This window comes from Galeopterus variegatus, unplaced genomic scaffold, assembly GCF_000696425.1.
Source record: "Galeopterus variegatus unplaced genomic scaffold, G_variegatus-3.0.2 Scaffold391, whole genome shotgun sequence".
In the NCBI taxonomy this organism is placed as follows: domain Eukaryota; kingdom Metazoa; phylum Chordata; class Mammalia; order Dermoptera; family Cynocephalidae; genus Galeopterus; species Galeopterus variegatus.
In genome coordinates this window covers 182,173-193,377 of record NW_007726502.1, presented here as the reverse complement: position 1 = coordinate 193,377, position 11,205 = coordinate 182,173, and the positions used below count along the sequence as shown (strand labels likewise).

Sequence of the window (11,205 nt, the reverse complement as noted above, 5' to 3'; positions counted from 1 at the left end):
CTCTAATCTACAGAGCGCAGGCAGCTTGTTCAAAAAATATTTGTGCAGAGCCAAGTATTCAGGAGGCACCGTTGCTGGGCACTGTTTTCGTCTCCTGCCTAGCACCTATCACAGATTATTTAGTAATATTCATTGGAAGGATTTTTGGCCAGCTTCAGGGAACCAGGCCTGAGAAGGTGGTCGGGTGAGTAGAGAGGAATGTTGGAACACCAGTGGGTGGGCTTTCACTGCAGGCCCAGGAAACAAGCTAGGGTAGAGGGACTGAGCTCTCCTAATTTGCCTGGTACCCTGAGGCTGGCCTGCAGTGGGAACCACCTGAGAGGGGCCACTGGGAATTTATTTTGCAGGGCATAGGCACGGAGTGAGCCAGGGCTGGAACTGGGCAGACCCTTTGATGTGCTAAGAAACCTCAGATAGTCTAAGGAAAGTGGTGTGTTTGTGTCTAACTTCACGGCTAGAGTTTTGCACTGATGAGCTACTATGCTGGAGTGTAGTAACATGTTTAAACCTGTGGACTTTGCAGTCAGCCTGGGAGACTCAAGAAAGTTACTTAAGTTCTTAGAGCCTCAGTTCCTTTTCTATAAAATGGGGATAAGACTAATACATTAGTCTCACATACCATAAAAGTTTAATAAATATTAATGATTATTATTCTCTAGTCTTGCTGGTATTATTCACAGTGCATATGGAGATGAGAGGAGCAAAACTTTTGCTCTAGTTTGGAGGTCTACCTTCAGCCGTCTCTTAGAGCCCTTGGTATATGCCAGCCAACAGCATGCAAAAGGCCCCTTTCTGGGCCAGTGCCTTCCCAGACTTCTCTGTGGCTGGCTGTAGTACACAATAGCTGGGTCTTCTCCAACATGCCACATCTATAGATGGAGACTGCTGTGGACTGAGTGTCCCTCCAAAACTCATTGAGACTTGACCCCCACTGTAACAGTGCTAAGAGTGTGGGAAATCTGATTATGGTATTTGAAAGGTGTAGCCTTTAATGATTATGAGGACTGTGCCCTTGTGAATGGATCGATGTATTCATGGGGTGATGGGCGTGGTTCTCATGGCTTTATAAAGAGGGCAAGTGAGGAGGTTAGCTCCCTCTTGTTCATGCTGTATTCTCACCATGTAACACCCTGGTGGCCATGGGACTCTGCAAAGAGTTCCCATCCAGAAGAAGGCCCTCACCAGATGCGTCTCCTGAACCGTGGACTTCCCAGCCTCCAAAACTGTAAGAAATAAATTTCATTTCTTTGTAAATTACTCAGTTTCAGGTATTCTGTTATAAGCAACAGAAACAAACTAATATAAGGCCTAAGGATGCGGTCATCCATGTGAGAAGGTGGAAAATGTCAGCACTAGCTAGTTATACCTAGTCACAGTAAAACATTCTAAAGTAAAGCAGTTACCTGGGTGTCACTGAAAAGGCTAGGTTTAGCTATAAAAGAACTATCCTGGAGACCAAGTGGAGAGGAATATAAGCCAAAGCGGATTTGAAAGAGCCACTGATGGGCTCTTTGAGAACTCTGTCTAAACGTTTATGTGCCTAAATTATGGCTCTCGTTCAATCCATTGGACCAACTCTCTTTTGAAGCTGGCCTAGCATTTAGGGCTTGGTGACTGATTGGATTGGGATGAGGGCAGAATGACTACCTGGTTTTTTGCCTGACTAACTGGGAAGATAGAGGAGCCAACAGCTGACGTTTTCGGAGGATGAACAGATTCAGAGGTGGAAGAGACCAAGTCCAGTTTTGAACATAGAGACCACAAGGTGTTTGAAGAGTAGAAATGTCCAGAAGGCAATTGAAAATGTGGATCTGGAGCTCCCAGAGAGTCCTGTAAAGATGCAGAATGAAAACTGTAAATAAAGGGGGGATAATGGCAGCTGTGGACAAGGACCAGATAGCTCAGAATTGTAAAGTAGAGAGAGAAGAGGACTAAGGGGAGAACCACAAAGAATTGCCATTTGGAGAGGTAAAACAGAGGAAGGGAGGCCAGCAAACAAGAAGGGAAGGAAGAGAAATCAGCAAGGTAAGAGCAACACCAGGGGCTGGATGTGCCACCACCAGACCTCTTAAGGAGAAGTTAAATTTGGAAAAGAAAAGACTTGTTTTAAAAAGGAGCAGTTTTAGGTTCATAGCAAAATTGAGAGGAAGGTATGAAAATTTTCCACATTCTCTCTACCCACACATGCACAGCCTCCCATTATCAACAGCCCCTCACATTTGTTACAGTTGATGAATCTACATTGATACATCATTGTCACCCAAAGTCCAGAGTTTGCATCAGGGTTCACTCTTGATGTTGTACATTCTATGGGTTTGGACAAATGCATATGACATGTATACACCAGTAGAGTGTCATACAGAGTATTTTTACTGTCCTAAAAATCCGCGGTGCTCTGCCTGTACAACCCTCCCTCCCCACTAACAGCGGCAGCCACTGATCTTTTTACTGTCTCCATAGTTTTGCTTTTTTCAAAATGTCATATAGTTGGCATTATATAGTGTATAGGTTTCAGACTGGCTTCTTTCACTTAGAAATATGCACTTATTTAAGTTTTCTCTGTGTCTTTTCATCAGTCGGTAGCTCATTTCTTTGCTGAATAATATTCTATTGTTTGGATGTACCATACTTTATTTATCCATTCACCTGCTGAAGGGCATCTTGGTTGCTTCCAAGCTTTGGCAATTATGAATAAAGCTGCTGTAAATACCCATGTGCCAGTTTTTGTGTGGGCATAAGTTTTCCACTCCTTTGGGTCATTTTTTTAAAAAAACCTACCAAATTGGCAAGAATGGAAAAATTTAACACTATGTTGGAGAGGATGTGGGGAAATAGGCATTCAAAATAGTAAGGACACACACTCTGGCCCAGTTATTCCCCTTCTAGAAACCTATTGGACAGATACGGTTATACATGCATACAGAGAGGCTTGTATGAGGGAGTTCACTGCAACATTATTTGTTGTAGCAAAGAGATGGAAATAAGCTATATATGTCCATCAGTGGGACACTTGCCAAAGAAATTATGGCACATCATTTCAGTGGAATATATGGAGTCATCAAAACAAATAAGGTAGATCAAAAAGTACAGCTGTGGAACAATGTTTAAGATATTTGAAGCCTTGGGCCGGCCCAGGGGTGCACTCAGTAAAGTGCGGCGCTTGGGAGTGCGGCGGCACTCCCACTGAGGGTTCGGATCCCATATAGAGACTGGTCTGCTCACTGGTTGAGCGGGGTGCGGGCGCAACACCTAGGGTTGCGATCCCGTTACCAGTCACGAAAAAAGACAAAAAAGAAAAGGTATTTGAAGCCTAAAACGTCAGTAGCAGGATAGAATGGTGTACTATCATTTATGTAAAAATAGATAAATGTGCACCTTTAGAGCCAGATTGCCTTGGTTTAAATCCCAGCTCTACTTTGTAGCTATTTAACCTGAAGAAAGTTGTCTGTGCCTCAGTTTCCTCAGCTGTCACCCTCACGGGGTTATCAGAGATAGGAAGGAGATTTACTCCTCCCTTTTGTACTTTTGAATTTTTGAAAGCCATGCGACTATGTTACCCTCATTTTTTTTAAGTTAGAAATTTTAGATAGCTTCCGGTCAAGATGGCAGAATAGATGGTCCCCAGCATCCCTCTCTCCCACAAATCAACCAATTTACAACAATTAAAAAGCAACGACAGCCAAGCTGGGGCTGCTAGAGCTCAGGGGAAGAAGAGGAGAGACCTGCGGTGTGCATGAAGGCTGGAGAAGCCACGATGAGAGAAAGAAAGGACTGCTCTGACTGTTTCGAGCCCTGGCCACTTCAAGGCTGGCCCTGGTGAATGCATGGAGAGGAGCTGGCAAAAACCACAGCTGTGCCCTTCCTATGAAGTTGCTTGGAGGCGGCAGGGGAGAAGAGGGTCTTGGTGGCCCCCAGGCCAGCAAGACCACTAATACAGTTCCTGTGGACCCACGCAGGAGCGAGGAGCCACAGACAAAAGATAAAAAGGAGCCACTCAGAGGCCTGTGAGTCATCGGAAGGGACTGGTGCACGGCCCACTCATGGGAAGTGTTTGGAGCATGGGTGGTGGGGGAGATAGGCCACTGGGGAACATTAAGACACAGCAAGGACAGCTGATCTGCCCCTCAATCAGCGCAGGACCACTTGGTGGAGACTGATCAGGAACTGCAGGGGGAGAAGTTTGCTGAAAAGACTTAGGTCCAGACAATAGTTTCTACACAACCCAGGTGTACCAGATCTCATGAGACCTGGATGTACATACAAAGTCAACCATTAAAACCTGAGCTGCACGAAAAGTCTTCTCCAGGGAATCAGCAGCAAAGCAGCAATTTAGCTCAACCACAGGACTTAAGTGCTGGTCCCCACAGGAAGTTCCCCCCATTTTAGAAGTTAGCAAAGGACGACAAATTAGAACCAGTGTAGAGTTTAAGTGGTGGGAACAGTGAATAATCTAACACAGAACTGAAAGAAAAAACAAAGTACCCACAGACCAGAGACAAAGTTTGACATTAACTAGTAAAGGTCTCTCATCACCAAAGAACACTTATAAAACCTAGAAGGACCAGAAGTCCCTTGGGCTACCATGTCAGGGAGGGTAGAGGGCGGGGGCCTCAGCCATGCCCCCCCAACACCTGTAACCATCCCAGCAAAGACCACTGAGCTGCCACGAGAAATGCCCTGGGCTCCTGAGCGAGGTTGGTGGGGGACAAGGGCTTCTGCCACATCCCCCTGGCATCTGCACCCAGCCCAGCAATGACTAAGCCACTGCTGGAAGCCCCACTGGTCTCCCCTGCAGAAATGAGGGGGTTGCCACAGGCATCAATCTCACTCCTCCTCCTTTCTCCTTCTCCCACCCTATTTCCTTCCCCTTTCCCTTCTCCCCCTCCCCCAACTGTTCCATGACAGCATCATAGAATGTAAAAAAAAAAATTATAAACTTAAAAAAAAAAAAAGAAATTCTAGCTAAAGAAGATACATAAGTAGCAAGTAAACACACAAAAAAGATACTCAACATCCTCATCATTAGGGAAATGCACATTAAAACCGCAATGAGATACCACTTCACACCTACTAGTGTGGCTGCAATGGTAAAGATTGACAGGACCGAGTGCTGGTGAAGACGTGGAGCAGCCGGAACTCTCATATGCAGCTTGTGGAAACGTAAAAATGGTACAGCCACCTTGGAAAATACGATGGCAGGGGAGGGACGGGGTTGGTCACAGACTGTAAGGAGCTGAGTCAATGGGTAGTGAAGAGGTGCAGACAGCCACCTGAGGTCATCTTCAAGAAATTTGTCTGCACATAGACATGAAATAAACACACCCCGACCTCTCTGGTTACAAAACAAGTGCAGATTAAAACAGTGGTACTGTGGCTCACCTGCTTGGTACAGTCTGATAGCCTGGCTGGGCCCAGGTATAGGGACGTGGTATATAATCTTTGTAGAAAGCAATTGGGAAAAAAAATCCCCCAAACCAACATGTAAACAAACTCTTCGACTGGGCCATTCTGCTGGGAATTAATCTTAAGAAAATAATTGGACAACTCTGCAAAGGGGAGTAAATCACTGTCTTTTATAATGTAAACCAGTGGAAGAAACCTACATGTCGAGTAATAAAGGACTGGCTGAGTGAAGTCATGGCTTATTCATCCCAGAATTTGCTTCCAGCCTTTAACATTTTTCAATCTATGCAATAGTTTGGAAGTTAAAGGGACTGGGTAAGCCGGAAATGGAGACAAAAGGGAGATTTTTGCTAGGCTCCCTTTTTTAATCTTATGAATGTAGGCGTTGATTGTATAATTTAAAACATACACTTTTGAGCATTAGCTGAAAAACTGCTGAAATTGAATGAAGACTGTAGTTCGATTCATAGTATTGTACCAACATTAATTTCTTAGTTTTGACAAATGTCCCATAGTTTCATAAGATGTTAACATTAGGGGAAACTGGGTAAAGAATATATCGGAACTCACCATACTATTTTTGCAATTTGTCTTTAAATCTAAAATGATTTCAAAACAAAAAGGCTTTTTAAAAAAGTTTTTAAAATATTAGGATCCCTGTACTGGCCAGCTGTCAAAAAGAAAAAAAAAGTTCTAGAAATTAATCTACTGACATAGAAACATCACTTTTTAAATGATAGCATTGTAGGATACAGGTAGATGTGACAAAAAAAAAAAGCTTGGTGGTGAAGGGAGGCGGACAACAGGGCATGAGTAGAGAGAGATGTTAGGACGTGAAGCGCTTTCACAGGCAGAGAAGGGGCCACGAGAGTGGGAGAGGTTGAACGCAGGGCATAGAAGGGGAAGGTGTAAGCGGACGGGGAGGCTGAGGATGGGGGCTGCGGCAGGCTACAGAGGTCGAGGTACCTCTTTCTCAAAGGTTGGAGGGACGAGAACAAAGACAGATATAACTAAAGTTTATAGGCAGAAGAGTTTGTTCACGCCAACCCGCCTGAATTTTCTCTGGGAGCTAGAGGCCAGCTCATCTGCTGAGAGTTGGGGAATGAGAATAACGGGGCTTGTGGAGGACAGAGAAGGCCTGAAAGCCAAAATGAGATGTGCAAACCAGATGACATGAGAGAACAATATTTCCCGATCATCCCAGGAGATAAGAATCACTTGGTCAGTTCCTTATGATTTTGGAAAAAGAAAAAAAAAATCATTTGGAATTTGTTCAAGTTAAGGAGCCTCTTGGCCTCTAACCCCTATCTACCAAATCCAAAATTCCATGGAAGAGACCTGATAATCTTTATATTTAACAAGAGCCCCAGGTGGTTCTTACCTGGAAGGACATCTGAGGAACACTCAGATAGAAGAATACCAAACCCTGTCTGCTCGAGGCGTGCTCTGAACACCAGCAGCTTTGGTCTCACCTGGGAGCTGGTTAGAACCGCACACCTCCTTCCAGACCCAACACGTCAGATCACATTTTAAGTCTGATCCTTAGGTGATTCATGCGTACATCAAAGCTTGAAAAACATTATGCTATGTAACTGCCATTACCATAAATGTGCAACTGGTCAATTGGCACAGTTACATGATCATGCCCCGCGTGGCAGGTGAGCCCATTAGCAGGAAGAGAGAAGTTCAAATTTAGACTGATCCAGGGTTGTGAGGGTGGAAAAGGGAGAGGGGAGAGGGGAGTTGAAATGTTTGAATGTGATGTCTGGGAGAGAAAGAAAATAAGGAAAAAGGCTGATGAGTTGGGGGGCCTAGAGAGTGGTAGGGGAGTCCCCACAGCTAACTTTCCTGGACAAGTAGTGGATAATCTTCCAGCTGATGTATCCTCTGGAGATTCCCACTGGATCAAGAACAGGGGTAGAGGAAGGAGGAGAGTAGGAAAGGTGGTATTTCTTGTCAAAGGTGTAGCCTTGGGAGTGGGTGGCTAAGGAGGAATGAAGATGAAATTTACTGGACCCCAGGAACTCCAAGAACTGTGAGGCCTCCTGATTGAGTGGGTCATTCAAAGTTCAAGTACAACTGGTTCAAGATGAGAACGTTTGCTTGTTCTTGGGAATCTACCTGACCTGGGTGGAACTCACCCTCACCGGGGATGGACATATGACAAAGATATGACCAATCAGAGCTCCATCCTCTGTCCTCTGTGGTTGGGGCAGAGTTCGCCTGTGACCCAAGCAGGACCAATCAGAATATCGTGGTGAATTTGATACATATTTGCTGGGGGAAGGAATATCTCCTTTTCTTTGATACTGCTGAATAAAAACCATAAGAGGCCACTGTTTTGGACTAAGCTCTTGCATTGGGCCCCAGCAGACCAGACTAAAAATTAAAATACAGTTACCCAGGCTGAAGTTCCACTTCAGCAAACCTAAACTACATCGTTATCTGACCTTCCAAGAAATCAGGAGAGATAACAGTTAACTTCCCCAGCAGGCCAGTTTTTAATCTTCAATCTGCATGAGAATGAAGTTCCCTGGGCCTTTCATCTTTACACAGAAAAGACAGCCCGAAACAACCTGATGTTAATCGATCAGTTATTTTTCTATTTTCCTGTCTCCCTGTCCTGACTTACAAGGAAAAGTAACTTTGAAAAGTAACTGGGGCGTGGGGTTCCACCTAGGAAGTGTGGTCACAGCAGAGTGAGGGATCCAGCCTGTGTCCTCCTGCTTGTCCCTGCCCCAAGCAGACGGTGTCACAAGGCACCTGCTGTACTTCTGCACAGCCCAGTGGTACGGGGCTTTGGCTGCAGCTCTAAGCAGCTGGGCATCCCCACAGCTACCTTTCCTGAGCGAGCAGTAGATAATCTTCCAGCTGATGTGTCCACCAGCATTTATTATGGTTGAGCTGGTGTTGCAAGTGGAGATGTCCATAGGACGGTGGTGAGCACGGGATGGAACCCATACTGCAAGAATAGGAAAACATCCATGCAAACTCACCTCATGCATGTCTTCAAAGAGGATTTTTATGGGGAGATCCTCAATGTGGCCATTGCTGGCTACCTCAGACCAGAAAAGAACTTAGATTCCTTAGAAGCCCTTTTTTCAGGAATTCAGGTGATACTGAGGAAACTAAGGAATGACTAGATTTACCAGAACATATGAAACTCAAGGAAGACAATTTCTTCTGAGTTCCTAAAAGCAAAATAATGAATGGCCATAGATGAAAAATCATCTCATTTATGCATTCACTGTTTACTAGAGTTTCACTGTTCATAACTATGCAGTCTCACCTTGGTTATATTTTAAAAAATCAAACAATTTCCTATAGCTGTGAATTAGTTTAAACAGTACAATATAGTTACCACATTATGCTTCAATTGTTAAATTAAACCCATGGTGCAGTAGTACTAAAAAGATTCATTTAAAAATCAAGATTTAGGGCTGGCTGGTTAGCTAGGTTGCTTATAGCACAGCCTTGTAAACCAAGGTCAAGGGTTTGGTTCCCCATACTGGCCAGACGCCAAAAGAAAAAAAAAAATCAAGATTCTTTTTTATGTAATGTGTTGATTAAAATGTATCACCAGAAAGGTGTTAAGTGTCTTATAATGGAAATGAAATGTATATAAGTATGGGTAAAAAGACAAGTCACTAGTTTGAGATGAGAACTATAATTCTCATGGTAAAACAGCAACATGTATGTACTTGTGGAGCAGGTGCTGCTAAACAGAGAAGGCTTATAAAAGTAAACACGTTAAACAGAAGTTTGATCGTGTATTACAAATCTAAGGAGAAAAATCCAGACTTTGTATTTTTGACATTTTGTGCATTAGTATATTATTACAGACATGAAGACTTTTGTCATATCAAAGAAATTTTGTTTTAGTCATTTCCTTTTGAGGTCACGTCATTGCACTGTCTCCATTTTTGTAGACGGCAGTCTTGACTCTAAGTGGTCTAGACTCCCTCCATCCATCTTTTTTGTTGGTTTTATTTTTTAAGACAGTAAAATAAGTGTTCTTCCAAAAAAAAAAAAAAAAAGGAAAAAAAACAAATCTAAGGAGAAAAATCCAGACTTTGTATTTTTGACATTTTGTGCATTAGTATATTATTACAGACATGAAGACTTTTGTCATATCAAAGAAATTTTGTTTTAGTCATTTCCTTTTGAGGTCACGTCATTGCACTGTCTCCATTTTTGTAGACGGCAGTCTTGACTCTAAGTGGTCTAGACTCCCTCCATCCATCTTTTTTGTTGGTTTTATTTTTTAAGACAGTAAAATAAGTGTTCTTCCAAAAAAAAAAAAAAAAGGAAAGAAAAGAAATGAATACGCTTTCTGTTCTTTGCAGCTGCTTTCTTTAGCCCTTCTCTGTAAATCTGACCTCTTTTGCTCAGCTCACCATGACACTTAACTCTGTTTTATAGAATGAAGTGTTTCCAGATTCTATAATCACAAACAAAGCCAATTGAGATCTTCAAGCTAAATTTGTTGTTGTTTTGTCTTTTGGCACATGAATGAGATGTAAAAGCAATATGTATGGGCTTGGGGGTGGGTGGGTGATCAGAGCCACCTTCTCGCCCTGTGGACAGAAGTGGTCTGAGAATAAAGGCACAGAGAGCAGGGAAATGGGGGAGGGGGATGGATGGGCCCTGATGGCTGACTGAACATCTGGGTCCAACCATGCTCAGAGCTAGATGCACCTGCACATTTCATTTAAGCAAGTCACAGTTTTACCTCTCCCGCTTTCCCAAAGCCAATGTGAGATGCGGTGTCTACCATAGCTGAGAAAGCAGGAATACAAGAAGAAAACAGGACAGCAGGGGCTGAAGACTTCAGGGGATGTAAACCAGGGCCCTGGATGATAGCGGGTGATGGGGCAAGAATGAAAGAATGTCAGATGCCAGGAGCTTCAAAGGAGGAGAAAGAGAAGTGGCACCTAGAAGGTCCACAAGTTCTAGGCCACCTTGAGAAAGGCCTGCAGGCAAGGAAGCAGCTTCCTCCCAAAGCCTGGCAGGACCATGAGGACCAGAGACCTGGCCACTGTCTGGGCCTGGCCCTAACCTGGGTTGACCCTTGATCCTGACCACAGACTGACCCCTGATCCTGACTGGGCCCTCCTCTCGCCGTAGGCTGACCCTTGACTCACGCCCCACGCCAAGCCCTGATCCAGGTCTTTTTCTTTTCCATCTTTCTGACTCATGAAAGGCCTCTGGAATAAGCTGCCTGGCTCAGGGCAACCATAGCCTCCCCTTATTTCACGAGCAACATCCATCACTCACAAAAGCCTGGAACATTCTTCTTGAGACCTAGCCATAGCCCAGAAAGCCAAACCCAATTTCCCATCTGGAGAGTCAGCTAGTAATCCCCCAAATCCTCCTCTCTTCCCCAACATCTCTGCTGCAGGGGAGGAAGTGACGGACACATACCCTCAGCTCCCAAGGTGTTCTGTAAGCCCAGCAGTTTCCATAGTCTACCCCACTCCCCAGATCTGCATTAACATGGGGCTCACCAGACATCCAGTTTGGTGATTTCTCAAGTGCGTATGAAAAGATAGCCCAGGTGATATCATGGAAACCTGTGATGCGGGAATAATGGCTGGTCTTTATTTTCTTCTTTGTGCTTTTCTGAAATTTTCCAATTTTCTGCAGTGTGTAGCAGGTATCTATCATTTGTGTTGAACCCTAGTGGCTTTTGGGCAATCACTTCTTATCCTGCTCTTTTTTTTTTTTTTAGAAAATGAAATTTTATTAGTATTATTTTTTACATTCTAGGATGTTGTTGCAGAGCAGTTCTTTTTTTTTTTT

General features: G+C 43.9%; 1 pseudogene; it reads left to right on the top strand.

Annotated features, from left to right (window-relative positions):
- The first annotated feature begins 5,048 nt into the window (after positions 1–5,048).
- On the top strand, positions 5,049–8,626 carry LOC103586918 (annotated as a pseudogene).
- The last annotated feature ends 2,579 nt before the right edge of the window (positions 8,627–11,205 follow it).